A 15,957-nucleotide genomic window follows, 5' to 3' on the forward strand; every position below is an offset into this window, starting at 1 on the left:
GCCATCACCATCACCATTGTCACCGTATCATCATCTCTACCACTGCTTCAACCACCATTATCGCTACAGTATATCTCTAGTAATAATCATCTCCACCATCGCAGCTAACATCATCTCCAACTACCACTAACACTTCGTCAATCATCATGCATTCATTTTAAAGCTATTACAATCAACAGCTCCAACTACTAACATCAACCAATTTCACATCACTACCACCGCCACTATCAATCGTCACCATCATAACAGTCAATACAATACCAAACATCTCTATCATCACAACTATCACCACCAATATTACTAATCACTAACATCAATCATTACCACCATACAAATCATCTCCATTATCACCAACAAATATAAATATTTTTTCCAATCAAATAATAATTTTATTGTATAAAATCAAATATTTTTCTAATATATAATTATTTTTAATTTGAATTATATTTTTTATTATATACGCAAATAAATAAATTTTGCATATTCAGATATTGAAAAGCAAATAGTCTTAACCATTCAGTTTTTAGAACTGAAGATAACATTTTAATCATTCAGATATGCATTCAAATTCAGACATCTAAATCTTAATAAAAACAAATGCAGCCTTAGTGAGAATATACTGAGTATGTTGTTGTTATTGTTGTTGAACTTTTATATCTTCACAAGGTAAAATAAAATTGTATATACACATTATTCTCCTCAGATCTCACTGTGAAACTATAATAGATTTATTACTATTGTTGTTGTTATTATTGTGGATTATATACAGATCCGTTTGATCATAAAAATATTGTGAATTGCCTTATATCTTCACAAGGTAAGATAAGATTGTATATACACATTATTCTCCTCAAATCTCACTATGAAACTACAATATATTTATTACTATTGTTATTGTTATTATTGTGAATTATATACAGATCCGTTTGATCATAAAAATATTTAATTTTTTATTTTCTTTGATAGTCAATATGTGGATTGGTCGTGAAAATTTCTAACCAATTTCAAATTTAGAAGGAAAAAAACTTATAGTAGCTTATTTTTTCATTTTTAATGTCAGTTCCAAATATTTTTTCGTAAAAAGTATAACAAAATGCAAATCGATCTTTAACTTCAATATCATAATTTTCTTTTTTATTTTATAAAAAAAATATTTGAAATTTATGGCCATATCTCTGTTGACTTCTCGAAAACTCTTTATAATACTATTTCATTATAACAATTTAAGTTTCTCTCCAAACTATTTTTTTCATGCTATATTCTTAATATATAGAAGAGTGAAAGGAAGCAGGCGAAGGTCGTCGTGCCTGCTTTCTCGGTGATTTTATTTTTACTATATCACCCTTAATTAATTATTATATGTTATTTACGTATTAAAAAATTAATAATATTTAACAAAAAATATAAAATAGATATTTATGACATATCTTTTTCAGCAGCTTCAACCGTAATTTTACTATTTAATCCCTAATTAATTATTATAAGTCATTTAAGTATAACAAAAATTAATAATATTTAATAAAAAGATAAAATAAACAAAAAAAATAAATTAACTATTGATGTTTAAATTAACTTGACATCTTATATGAGGCCCGCTTAAATTTTATTCACAACTATTTATGTATCAAAATAAGAAATATATATTGAATGTATCATAAATCATTGATTACCTCTATTAGAAATAGTTGTATGTATCAAAATGCATATAATATCTCTGTCAAAAAAATATCTATGTATCAGAAAACGAATTTAATACTTAATTTCTTTATATTTATGTATCAGAATAAGAAATATATATTGAATGAATCAAAATTATTGATTACCTCCGTCAGGAATAGTTTTATGTATCAAAATACATGTAATATCTCTGTCAAAAAAATATCTATGTATCAAAATAATATTTACAGTTCCGTTTATTTCATTGAATATTATGATACATAAATAAAATATATATGGACGAAATTTATCAATCTGATACATAAAAAAACATACCTTGAGCAGAAACTCAAGAGCCTCAAATAAATTAACAACAATGCTAATAGCAACAGTAGTAGATATCCCTCTCTTGATATTCATTCATTGAGACAGAGAGTACACAATAATATTAGTGGTCTTCTTCATTTGCGAGTGTAGGAAGTAATAGTGGTGAGAACAATCATGACAGTAAATCCAGCAAGAAGGGGAGTAGTTGGTAAATTACCCCTGTCAAAGAATTTTAGGCTCTTGGTCCTTAATTCGTCGAATGTATCGATCCCAGATGTTTCTATTGTGTCTACAAATCCCAGTTTTTTTTTCTTATTTTTTTAATTTTGACAATGAGAGTTAATAATTGTTAAATTATTGTTAACTATTATTACTTAATGATCAATGATTTAATAGCCATGTTTTTTAAAGAAAACAGAATTTTCCTTATCTGCAACAATGTCAACGTGATTTAAGGCTTAAAAATAGGAGTTCGGTGTTATGTATCAGATAAAAAATTTGTTCAGAGATTTAGAAGGGATTTTTGTAATTAGTTAGTGAGATGGGATTTTAAGTAATATAGGATACTTAAGGTGTTGTTTTATGTAATTTTTCTTTTAAATTAACTTGACATCTTATATGAGGTCCGCTTAAATTTTATCACAACTAGTCTTTTGTAATAATTTTATTGTATCACTTTTAATAAGTTATTATGAGTCATTTAAGAGATGTTTGCTTCATGACTTCAATTGTGATATTTGATTGACTCTCAAAATTATACCAGTGTCACTTAAATTGGAATAGAAGAAAAAGTATTATAAATCACAAAAATTAAAAACTTCAATTATTTTAAAAATATAATTGACTATCAGTGTCACAAAAGTCTGGACAAGGAGAGTATTATAAATTACAATGGCTAACAACTTAAAATAGTAAATTACAATATCAAAAACTTATTATAAATTACAATAGTTAACTTAAAATATCTAAAAAGAAATATAAAAAATATAATTAATTATCTAAATTTTATTTATGTCACATAAATTGAAACTAAAAACTAACATATATTGAGCCTAGGGGTGGAAATTTGGTATTCGGATCGGTATTTTCAAATTTCAAGTTCGGTAATCGGTATTTGAAAGTAGATACCACATACCATACTTATAAACATCGATTCGAAAATTCGGTAATCGGTAAATTAAACTTCGATTCGGTGCGATTTTTGGTAATACCATATTAAAGTTGCAAATGTCCAAATGTATGTTTAAACCTCAAAGAGTATATTTAATAGAAATCCTATTTAGTATTTCTTTTATTACTTTTTATGAATCTATTATCAAGGTCCAAGAGATTCTTTAGGATTGACTAATACTATTATCTATTGAGCTGGTTAGACATATCGTACTCCCTCCGTTTAAAAAAGAATGACCTACTTTGACTAGACACAAAGTTTAAGAAAATAAAGAAGACTTTTGAATCTTGTGGTCTTAAATTAAAGTTGTGGCAAATGTATCAAAATGCCCTTAATCTTGTGGTCTCAAACATGTCATGTGGAAAGTTGAAATTAAAGTATTGCCAAAAAAGAAAAGAGGTCATTCGTTTTGAAATGGACTAAAAAGAAAAGTAGGTCATTCTTTTTTTTAAGAGGGAGTACTATTTATATATATACTAGTTTAGGTCTATGCGTCTCGCGCGTTTACCTTACTTTATTGAGTTCAAACATTATACTAAATAGGATATTTGTTTAAATAATAAAGATTAATACAATAATTAAACTCAACATCTTTTGGAGAATTTATTTAATTAAATCTAACCTTTACCAAAAAAAATTCTCAACGATGATCGAGATTCATCTATCACCTGTAAACTATAACAAAATAATAAGACAATAGAGATATCAAAATAATACAACTAAACTTTACCTTTACACAAAAAAAATTCTCAAAATAGATATATAAAAATAATATAATTAAACTTAACCTTTACCTAAAAAAAATTCTCAAAACCGATCGACATTCATCTACAACCTGTAAACTACAACAAAATAATACAATAGTAATCACAAAACTTTAGTTTTGATGAAATTAATTCTTGTTTGGGCGAAAATTTTGACACTAAAATATGACTTGAGTAAAAACAAAGAAGATATATACATATATAGTTAGATCAGCACCAAGAATTTCTATGGTTCTAGTAAGAAGATCACACACAACATATTCCCCTCCTTCATGAGAAAACCATTCCCCACAAGCCAATCCTTCCGCAGTGTCTAAACCAAGTTTGTAAAATATTAAGTTTGTTCTAATAAAAGCTTTCAAGTTTTTGCTCAGTCCTTAGGGGGTTCCCGAAAGGGAAACCTCTCTCCCAGTTACTTCATGTAAGTGCTTATTTATGCTATATTTTTCCACCAAAAAATATATTATGTTTATGTTTTAAATTTTGAATATGTTTGCTGTACATTATGTAAATTAAATTTTGTTTTAAAACAATTGCCCTTAGTATATGGTTAACCTCTTAACTTCTTAATAATAACGATGGATTAACCTGTAAATTCCTAGGAATCCTGGTCTTAAGTAGTCCGCTAAAACAAAGAAGTTTAAAGGACGAAAGTTTGTATGCCAGATTAATGTCCCGGGGTGTGGTTAAAGAAGACGTTGTTAAGAACATAGGTTAAGAGGAAGAGATGAACAGGGTAAGATAAAAAAAAAAAATACAGGGTAAGATAAAAAAAAATAAAAAGGTAAAAATTGAAGAAAATATAGGATATAGGAACTATAAACATGAAGAAACAATGAGAAAGAGGGAGTACTGAGTAGAATTTTTACAACATAATTGTTTAAAAACTTACTTTCTTATTGAAAAAATATTTTTATAATCGCCTCTCTTTTTATGATACCAGAGCGAGAAGTTTTTGGGATCTATAGTTAATGAGATGACCATTACAAAACACTCGCATACATTTAGAGACTAAAGAAAAATTACAAGATTTATATATAGAATATATCAAATTAAGTCAGACTAAAAAAGATAATAATAGACTAGACTATTTAATTACTATAATAGGACAACTAGAATATAAATTAATTACTCAACTTAAAAGTAGATAAGTTTTATGAAAAGACATCCTGCTTTCCACGATACAAGGTGTAGATACTGGTATTTATATAGAGAATATAGTATAAAAGATAATACTATTAAAAGAATTAAAAAATTAGAAGAGTGTACAGAACGATTAGTAGAAATAAATAGGTTATATAAAGTATACGGTAGTTCTAGAACAGTAAACCCAAAATTAGTAAGTGCTTTAAATGGGAAGATACAAAGTTACGAAGAAGAAATATATCGCAGCAATCGTAGAATAAATTGGCTTAAGGAACGTATTAATCAAAAAACATATCAATTAGGATAATTAGTTGAATGCAGGATCTACCTGTATTTCAAAGAATTAGACAACTAAATAGTTGGATAGAAGAAGAATCTTATCACAGATCACAATTAAGACAAAACGAATCACGACTTATAGAAATTATAAAAGGTATACAAAATAAATTGAATAAAGATCTAGACACTTTAAATAAGATAGAATTAACAAATCTAGAAGAATAATTAAAAGATATTAAAGACGAATTAGATTATAATTATATAAGAATAGAAAATTCTTATTATAGGACGTATTATTCTAAGAGGCAAACAGATAAGGTTCCTTTAGGTTAATAGATGCCTCTAGAATACATTAGACGAATCAAACTAAGACAAAGTTGGTTATACGACGAAATTAATCATACAAATCAGCTCAGAAAAGAAATAGGACAATTAAGAGAAAAATTAATTTGGATAAAAAAACGCTTTAATAGAAGTAGATATAGACGCTAGCCTAGTAGAAGTAGACATTAGTTTGACTACAAGAAATAGTTTACTTATTACAATCACAAACAAAAGATTTAAAGAATTACTCATAAGGGAACAAGTAAAAATAATAGGACAGATTGATAATATATAATTAGATATTAAATACAGCACTAGTAGATTAATTCATTACATAAAAATTTGTAAAATTACAAGCACTCTAGGATAATAAAATAGCTTCTTTAAAAAATCTTGAATACTTAGATCTCCGATTTCAACCTGAAAAGAAATATAGAGCATTAAAAGATAATACTGTTATAAAGTGTAATTTTAGCCAAGGAGAACACATATTACATTCTTAAGACAAACAATATAATACTATAATAGATCTAATAATAAATCTTAGTGAAAAAATTCAAGAAAAAAATAAAATTATAATTAGACTACTAGAAGAAACAGAAGTTACTCAAAATAAACAGAAAAAGACACTAGAAAAGTTAAAACAAAATTTTGACTACTTAAAATCACAAGAATTAGAGATAGAAAACTTCAATACTTAAATACTAAATTTAATTTGGAAAAAATACCTACAAAAAAAAAAAAGAAATAGAAAGATTAATAAAAACTATAGCAGAAAAATCAAAAGAACTAGAAATTAAAACCACTCAATTAGTAACAAAAATTATAGAACAAGTAGAATTCATCAATAAAGAAATAAGTGAACTAAAAATAGTAATACAAAGATTAGAAAAAATCTCACTTTCATGAGTGAAGAAGAAGATATAAATTACAGTAGGACATTAGAAAAATCGAAAAGCTATCACAATGAACCAGAAGGACTATCTAGGCATATTCCTTCAAGTTAGACAGATAAAATCATATTAAAACAAAACAATACTATAATAACATTATTGGTAGAATTGCATAAAAAGATAGATAACTTAATCAAGGGTAAAGAAGTTCAAGAACCTAAAAATACTGAAATAGACGAATTAATTACTCAACTAAAGAAAACTGAATTAACTCCTAGACAAGAGAGACAAAATATAATTAGAAAATCTCAAAAAATGAACTTTCTTTCAACTAGATCAAGAACCACTGAAATTGAAAGACAAAGAGTGAGTTTTTTCGATAATAGAATAGGAACTAATAGCCTTATTTCTAAAATACTAAGAAGACACCCAAACGTAGATCAACACCAAGAATTAAAGGAAATAATAGACATAGATAAGGATTTACAAATTTTTCAGCAACATCAGTTAAAACTATTAAATCCCATGACATTATTTAATGCTGGATATATTTCCATAGATAATCAGTTATATAGCATTATAGAGAAGAATAGATACCAGCTATAGAGGAAAACTTTATAGTTCTAAACTTAGTAAACTTTGAATCATTAAAACATGTAAAAAAAATAGAATGTTGCTAATGCATATGGGATTACTTGTTATAGGAATAAAAGGACAAACTAGAAAAAATCTAGGATCTAAAGTACTAATAACAATATATGATGATAGATGGTCAGACATTAAAAAATCAATAATAGAGTTAACAGAAGTAGATATGACGAATAATGGAGGAATATTCTATATAAGCCCAGACTTTTTAATGAACTTAAAAGAATTTGGAAAAAATATTAAAATAGAAATTCAAACTAAAGGGTATGAAGAAATGAATAGTGGCAATAATTTACTAATATGTGTAGGATTCATAGAAAAATTAACATTAAGCAGTAATACTAAATTTAAATTAAAAGTAAATGACTTAGTTGAAGTAATGTGAAATAAAGGCATAAAATTAATAAAACCAATAAAAATAAATTCAGAAGAATACGCAGGTCTAGAATGGAATCTAGAAAAATTTAATAAGCCAAAAATCTTTACACCAGAATCTCACTTATTATACACTACAAGAAAAGAAGAAACTTCAGTTAGATTTACAAACTATAATTATACTAGTCAAAAACAATTAGACGATGAAGAAACTGAAAGTACTATAACAACAGAATAAGAACTAATGAACGTAAAAATCTTACAAGAAGGATATGAAGTAGACCTAGCAATAGAAGAAGCACAAAGATTAGCTGAAAAATATACACATATGACCTTTAAATGTAAAGGGTGTGCAAAGAACAATATGAATATAATGAAATGTATAGAACATTTTAAAACCTGTTTAGAAAGAAATGACAATCTAAGATATAGAAATAGTAGTATAATTTCTGAAAACATAAATGAAGATATAACGTCCATAGTAAGTTATAGAGAACTAGCAGAATTAGAAGCTGCCAGTTCAACAAGCGCTAGTCCGTTTCAACAAACTAATCCTAATCCTCAGCCAGTAGATTATAGTACAGGTAACATACCTAAAAGACCAGCAGTTAGATTAGACCCAGATACAGAAATCAGAGGAGATAACATAAAATCAGCAGGTAGGAGAATGCCAATTGAAGAACAAATAAAACTTCAAGAAGGAGGTAGTAAGGGTAAAATATTAAATATAGCAGCACATGATCCACAAATGTGGGATACAGTAATAGACTTATGGAAAGGAATAGTAATAGCAGATTACTTAAGACTCTACACAGAAACAAATACAGAAACAATGTATAAATATCTAGAAACTTTTTTAGGAGAATCTGCAAAAGCAACATGGGAAGGTTTTAAGTTAAACTGCCCATATGATTTTCAAATTTTACTAACAATGGGGCCAAACCCTTAAAATTTTACAAATAAAATGCATAATTTACTAACAGGAAAAGACCCAAATAGTGGTTTAATAGCATTACAAAGAGATGCAGTGATTAAACTAGAACAATTAAGTATCTCGAATTGGTTACATATTAAAAATTTCTTGAAAGACTATTTTTATTACTGTACTATTAGTGAAAACACATTTAACGAAGAATTAGGGAAAAAATTATTTAATAAGTTACCAGGACCTTTAGGAAGAGAAATAGAGGAAAGGTGGTACAAAAGAGATGGTGTAGTTGCTAGCCCAAATGCTAAATGGACTATAGAACATAGAACACAACATGCAATGGATATTTTGACAGAAAAATGTACCAACATACAGATACAAAAACAATCAAAAAAATGAAATGAATTTCTGTAAATTCATTATATACACAACTCAAAATTATGATAATGATCAAAGAAAACCTAAAAGGTATAAAAAGAAGTATAGTCAAAAACCATATTATCTCAAAAAATATTTCTTGCGCAAATCAAAAGCCAAAAAACCATATCTAAATAAAGAAAGGCATGTTAGAAAATATAGAAATGATAGAAATTATAGAAACAAATTAGAATGTTATACATGTGGAAGTATAGACCACTTAGCAAATCTATGCCCTAAAAGAAATAATAATAGGACAAGAAATTCTCAATTAATAGAGGATTTCTAAGAAACGTTGTTAAATGTAGATGAATATATGTCAGACACAGAAAATATATATTCTATAGTATGTTTTGATTTAAATGATAATATTAAATATGATTCTTCGGACTCAGAAGAAGGTAACTTAGTAAATGAAATCGGACAAGAAATTGATAATCTAAATTTAAATGACTTATTGATTAACAACCTAATGAATATCACGCAAGAATGTATACATGAATTTCAAAGATACAAAGGAATAGATAGCAATAGATGTCGCATATGTAGTTGGTACCCTAGTAAAGAAAATAGAGCTAAATGTAAAAAATGCTATATAGAAGCATGTATAAAATGTATAGAAAATACCTTAAAGATAAAGATAGAAACAGGAGTTAGTAGTGAACAAAAATAACTACTAATCAAATCATAAATCTAAGAATATCAACATTAGAAGTTAGAGTAAATGAATTAGAACAAAGACTAGCTACACTAGAAAAAGGAAAGGGTATAGTAAATGAAGACGAAATAAATACCCAACACTTAGAACAATTAGAAACAAAACTTATGAATATAGAAGACAATAGTAGTAGTCTAATATGTAACGAAGATAAATAATTTTCTACGATAAAAGTACTGGTAAAAATAAAAATTCAAGATATAGAAATAGAAACTTTAGCTTTAATTGATCCAGGATGTACTAGCTGCTTAATAAATAAGAGTCTAGTACCACAACACTTACTTAAAACATTTAAGAAACCAGTAGCAGCAATGCAAATGGATGGATCACATAATGTCTATAATCATTACATAGAAAAAGCTCAGATAATTTTTTAAAATACATGTAATGAATTCTACAAACCTTCTTATAATGTTAATAAAATACTAGCAAGAGACTTAAATATAAACGTAGATTTTGTAATTGAATTACATTTTTGTATACAAAATAGAGGAGGATGTCTCATAGCAAGAGACAGTATCATATTATTTAAAAACCTTACTTATACTCCAGTACAAACTTTAATATTACCAACAGTATACAGAAAGCTTATGACAAACAAGAAAGACTTAATTTCTAAGTCACAGCCATGCTGCGAAAGTTGTTCGAATAAAGACCAATGTCAAGACCTATTGGGAGAAAATAAAGAAGTAGAAAAAGAAAATAATTTAGAAGAATTTAAAAATTATACTTTAATCAATATAGAAGAAGTTGAGTACATCGAGAATATAGAAAAAGAATACACTTTAATTAACGTAGAAATACAATTTTATAATTTTCGAAAAGAAAAAAATGGAATAGGTATAATAAATAGTCCAAAAGATTTAGATAATGTAATAAATATTCTAGATAAAATGGAAATAATGGGAGAAAAGCCTTTAGCACACTAGGATGCTAATGAAATAATGTGTAAATTAAAAATTATTAACCAAAAATATACAATAAAGACAACGTCTATAGAAGCCAATAACAAAGATACAGTAGAATTCGATAGACAAATAAAAGAGTTATTAAATTTAGAAGTTATAAAGAGATCAACCTCCAAACATAGATCAGCAGCCTTCATGGTTAGAAACCATAGCGAATAAGTAAGAGGGAAAGCACGCATGGTAATAAATTACAAAAGATTTAATGACAACACTAGGACAGATGCATATAAACTACCTGATAAAAGTGAACTAATTAATAGAATACAAGGAAGAAAAATATTTAGCAAATTTGACTGTAAATCAGGATACTGGCAGGTAAAAATGCATCCAGACAATATACAATGGACAACATTCACATGTCCAGAAGGACATTTTGAATGGTTAGTTATGTCGTTTGGATTAAAAACAGCTTCACCAATTTTTCAAAGAAAAATGGATAATATCTTTGGTGGATATAAAAATTTTGTATTAGTTTATGTAGACGATATTTTAATATTTAGTCAAAATATGCAGGAACACCTAGGACACCTACAAACAGTCTTTAGATTATTTGTTAAACATGAAATAATAATCAGTAAAAAGAAAATGGAGTTATGTAAGACCTACATAAATTTTTTGGGAATAACTTTAGGAGAAGGAAAGATAAAACTCCAAGCACATATAGAAAAGAAAGTACTAAATATGCCAGATAAATTAGATAACACAAAAAACTTATAAAAATTTCTAGGATTACTAAATTATGCGAGAAACTTTATTCAAGACCTATGAAAAATAGCTGGACCTTTATATACTAAAACAGGCAGTAAGGGCCAAAAACATTTTAACATAGAAGATATTAAACTAGTACAACAAATTAAAGAAAGAGTTAAACATATTCCAGACTTAAAAATCCCCTTAGAAATAGATTACTTAATTATTCAGACTGATGGAAGTAAATTACGATGGGGAGCTATCTTTAAAACAAGACCTAATAAATATAGTGATAAAAATGAAGAAAATATTTATGCGTACCAAAGTGGACTATATAAAGAAAAAGAAAACATGAGTAGTATAGACTTAGAAGTACTGGCAATAATATATGGCCTAAATAGTTTTAAACTATACATATTAAATAAGGAAGAAGTCTTAGTAAGAACAGAATGTGAAGCCATTGTTAAATTTCATCAAAAGATAAATGATAAATCTAGTAGTAAAAGGCATAGATTAAATTTTATGGATACTATATTAGTTTATAAAAATATTGTTTTCGAATATATAAAAGGAAAAGATAATGAACTAGCAGATAAATTAAGTAGATTACAAATAAAGACTAAATCTATAAATTAATGTGTATCTCAGCATGAGACCAACTGGTCAACCTACTGCAGACAAAGGCAAAGGCGTAGCCTCATCCTCTTAAGACTCGTACTACCAGATAATGTTAGGTAACATTAGTTTTAGACCAAGAGACTTTATGAACTTAATGGAAAGAATTGATTTCGTACCATTTAACTTGATAGCATATCCATCTAGTAATTTATCTTTTAAAATTAGACCAGAATGTGTTTTAGATAAACCCCAAAAATGTTTAATAGACAACCTTTGGATATCCCATACAAATCAGACCATAAACATTTTTTAGCAACTATGAATGCTTTAAGCCAATATATATCAGACAAAAGCAGACCTAAATTCAAATATTATGTAGTTATACATGGAAAGACAAATGAAAATTTTCAAACTTGGATAGAAGTAATAGACTCTATAAATGGTATTAAAACCCCACTTTATAAAGGTTTTAACGATTTTTCTGAAGCCTCAGACTATGTAAGGGGATATTTTGGGCCTAACTATAGCATATCTCCAGCACTTAGACAAAGCCCAAACCAAATACCCCAATACAATATTCAGAAAAACACTAGTAAGATAATTTTTTGTGACCACTGCTCTTCGATGACCGAAGCTTTCAAAAGACTAAATGGTCAAAAAGAAGCTCTTATCATTGAAAACTCCAGACTAATGGAGAAGGTGCAAATTTTACAAGACAAGCTAAATACCTATCAGGTCAAGGCAAATAGAACAAATGCAAGTACTCAGACACAGAGTTCTCCATCTCCACAAAAAATGAATGAGAAGGGTGTGCATTCCCCTCTGAATGCTAAGAAATCCACTGTACCGGATGTTGGTACAGCTAGTCCGGTGTAAACAATAACCGATAAAGACAAATCAAATCCGTTTACGGCTGTCACTTTGCTAAAAAGTGAGGATGGAGGAGGTCCTTCATCAAAACAACCATCAGCTAAAACTAGTACTCTAAGAAAGACATTAATTACAAAAAAGAAAAATAAACAAATTGAGACTATAGTAAAACAAACATTAGAAAGATTCTTTAATAGCCAAGGACAAGACAAGTATATTGATAACAAAGACAAGTACTAGTTCGGATAGATTAGTCCCAGACATGAATAATGCAGACGATAATATTCTAAGATCAGAAGAAGACGAGGAATTCGAAAATAGTCTTGCATATCTCCAAGATGCACAGGACTCCAATGAGGATGATGACTCAGAGATGAGTTTTGATTCCATTGCCCTGCACAACTTGGACACATAATCAGACAAAGACAAGTGGTAGCGAAGACTTACAAAGTAGCTGAAGAGATAAGATAGAGATAAGATATAGATAGGATTATCAAGTGGGGATGCCCACTTTATGTCTTGTAAAAATAATTGAGTGCTTCCTTTATCACTACCTTCAAAAGAAGAAAAAATTATTGAAGCACGCGTCCGTCTAGAGGAATAATAATACATACGACGATGGGGCCCAGAAGCTTACCCGACCTGCATTATTAAGATTCCTTATCTCTTTGGTGTTGGCCATTCATCTTGAGGACACGTAGCAAATTTGAGTCCACTCCTTTTTTTCATTTCTAAGTCTATATAAGACTGATGTTGTAGTAGTAGAAGAAAAACAAGAGTAAGAAAATCTAGTAAGAAGATCACACACAACAGTTTCCCCTTCCTTCATGAAAAAACCATTCCCCATAAGCCAATCCTTCCCAGTGTCTAAACTAAGTTAGTAAAATATTAAGTTTGTTCTAATAAAAGGTTTCAAGTTTTTTCTCAATCCTTAGGGAGTTTCCGAAAGGAAAATCTCTCTCCCAGTTACTTCATGTAAGTGCTTATTTATGCTATATTTCCCCACCAAAAAATATATTATGTTTATGTTTTAAATTTTGAATATGTTTGCTATACATTATGTAAATTAAATTTTGTTTTAAAATAATTGCCCCTAGTATATGGTTAACCTCTTAACTTCTTAATAATAACGATGGATTAACCTGTAAATTCCTAGGAATCCTGGCCTTAAGTAGTCCGCCAAAACAAGGAAGTTTAAAGGACGAAAGTTTGTATGCCAGATTAATGTTCCAGGGTGTGGTTAAAGAAGACGTTGTTAAGAACATAGGCTAAGAGGAAGAGATGAACAGGGTAAGATAAAAAAAATTAGGGAAAATATCGGATATAGGAACTATAAACATGAAGAAACAATGGGAAAAAGGGAGTACTGAGTAGGATTTTTACAACGTAATTGTTTAAAAACTTACTTTCTTATTGAAAAATCATTTTTATAACATAAAAGGAAAAGATAATGAACTAGCAGATAAATTAAGTAGATTACAAATAAAGACTAAATCTATAAATTAATGTGTATTTCAGCATGAGACCAACTGGTCAACCTACTGCAAATAAAGGCAAAGGAGTAGCCTCATCCTCTCAAGGCTCGTACTACCAGACAATGTTAGGTAACATTAGTTTCAGACCAAGAGACTCTATGAACTCAATGGAAAGAATTGATTTCGGACCATTTAGCTTGATAGCATATCCATCTAGTAATTGATCTTTTAAAATTAGACCAGAATGTGTTTTAGATAAACCCCAAAAATGTTTAATAGTAAACCTTTGGATATCCCATAACAAATCAGACCATAATTATTTTTTAGCAGCTATGAATGCTTTATGCCAATATATATCAGATAAAAGCAGACATAAATTCAAATAAATGAAATTTTTCAAACTTGGATAGAAGTAATAGACTCTATAAATGGTATTAAAACCACACTTTATAAAGGTTTTAACTATTTTTCTGAAGCCTCTGACTATGCAAGGGGATATCTTGGGCCTAACTATTACATATTTCCAACACTTAGACAAAGCCCAAACCAAATACCCCAATACAATATTCAGCAAGACACTAGTAAGATAATTTTTTGTGACCACTGCTCTTCGATGACCGAAGCTTTCAAAAGACTAAATGGTCAAAAGGAAGCTCTTATCCTTGAAAACTCCAGACTAATGGAGCAGGTACAAATTTCACAAGACAAGCTAAATACCTATCAGGTCAAGGCAAACAGAACAAACGCAAGTAATCAGACATAGAGCTCTCCATCTCCACAAAAAATGGATGAGAAGAGTGTGCATTCCCCTCTGAATGCTAAGAAATCCACTGTACCAGATGTTGGTACAGCTAGTCCGGTGTAAACGGTAACCGGTAAAGACAAATCAAATCCGTTTACGGCTGTCACTTTGCTAAAAAGTGAGGATGAAGGAGGTCCTTCATCAAAACAACCATCAGCTAAAACTAGTACTCTAAGAAAGACATTAATTGCAAAAAAGAAAAATAAACAAATTGAGACTGTAGTAAAACAAACATTAGAAAGATTCTTTAATAGCCAAGGACAAGACACGCATATTGATAACAAAGACAAGTACTAGTTCAGATAGATTAGTCCCAGACATGAACAATGCAGGCAATAATATTCCAAGATCAGAAGAAGACGAGGAATTCAAAAATAGTCTTGCATATCTCCAAGATGCACAGGACTCCAATGAGGATGATGACTCAGGGATGAGTTTTGATTCCATTGCCCTGCACAACTTGAACACCTAATCAGACAAAGACACTGGTAGCGAAGACTTACAAAGCAGCTGAAGAGATAAGATATAGATAGGATTGTCATGTGGGGATGCCCACTTTATGTCTTATAAAAATAATTGAGTGCTTCCTTTATCACTATCTTCAAAAGAAGGAAAAACTGCTGAAGCACGCGTCTATCTAAAGGAATAATAATGCATGTAATGATGGGGTCCAGAAGCATACCTTACCTGCATTATTAAGATTCCTTATCTCTTAGATGTCGGCCCTTCATCTTGAGGCCACGTAGCAAATTTGAGTCCACTTCTTTTTTCATTTCGAAGTCTATATAAGACTGATATTTTAGTAGTAGAAAAAAAAAGAAGAGTAAGAAAATCTAGTAAGAAGATCACACACAACATTTTCCCCTTCCTTCATGAAAAAATCATTCC

This window comes from Capsicum annuum, chromosome 11 (assembly GCF_002878395.1).
Source record: "Capsicum annuum cultivar UCD-10X-F1 chromosome 11, UCD10Xv1.1, whole genome shotgun sequence".
Lineage (NCBI taxonomy): Eukaryota > Viridiplantae > Streptophyta > Magnoliopsida > Solanales > Solanaceae > Capsicum > Capsicum annuum.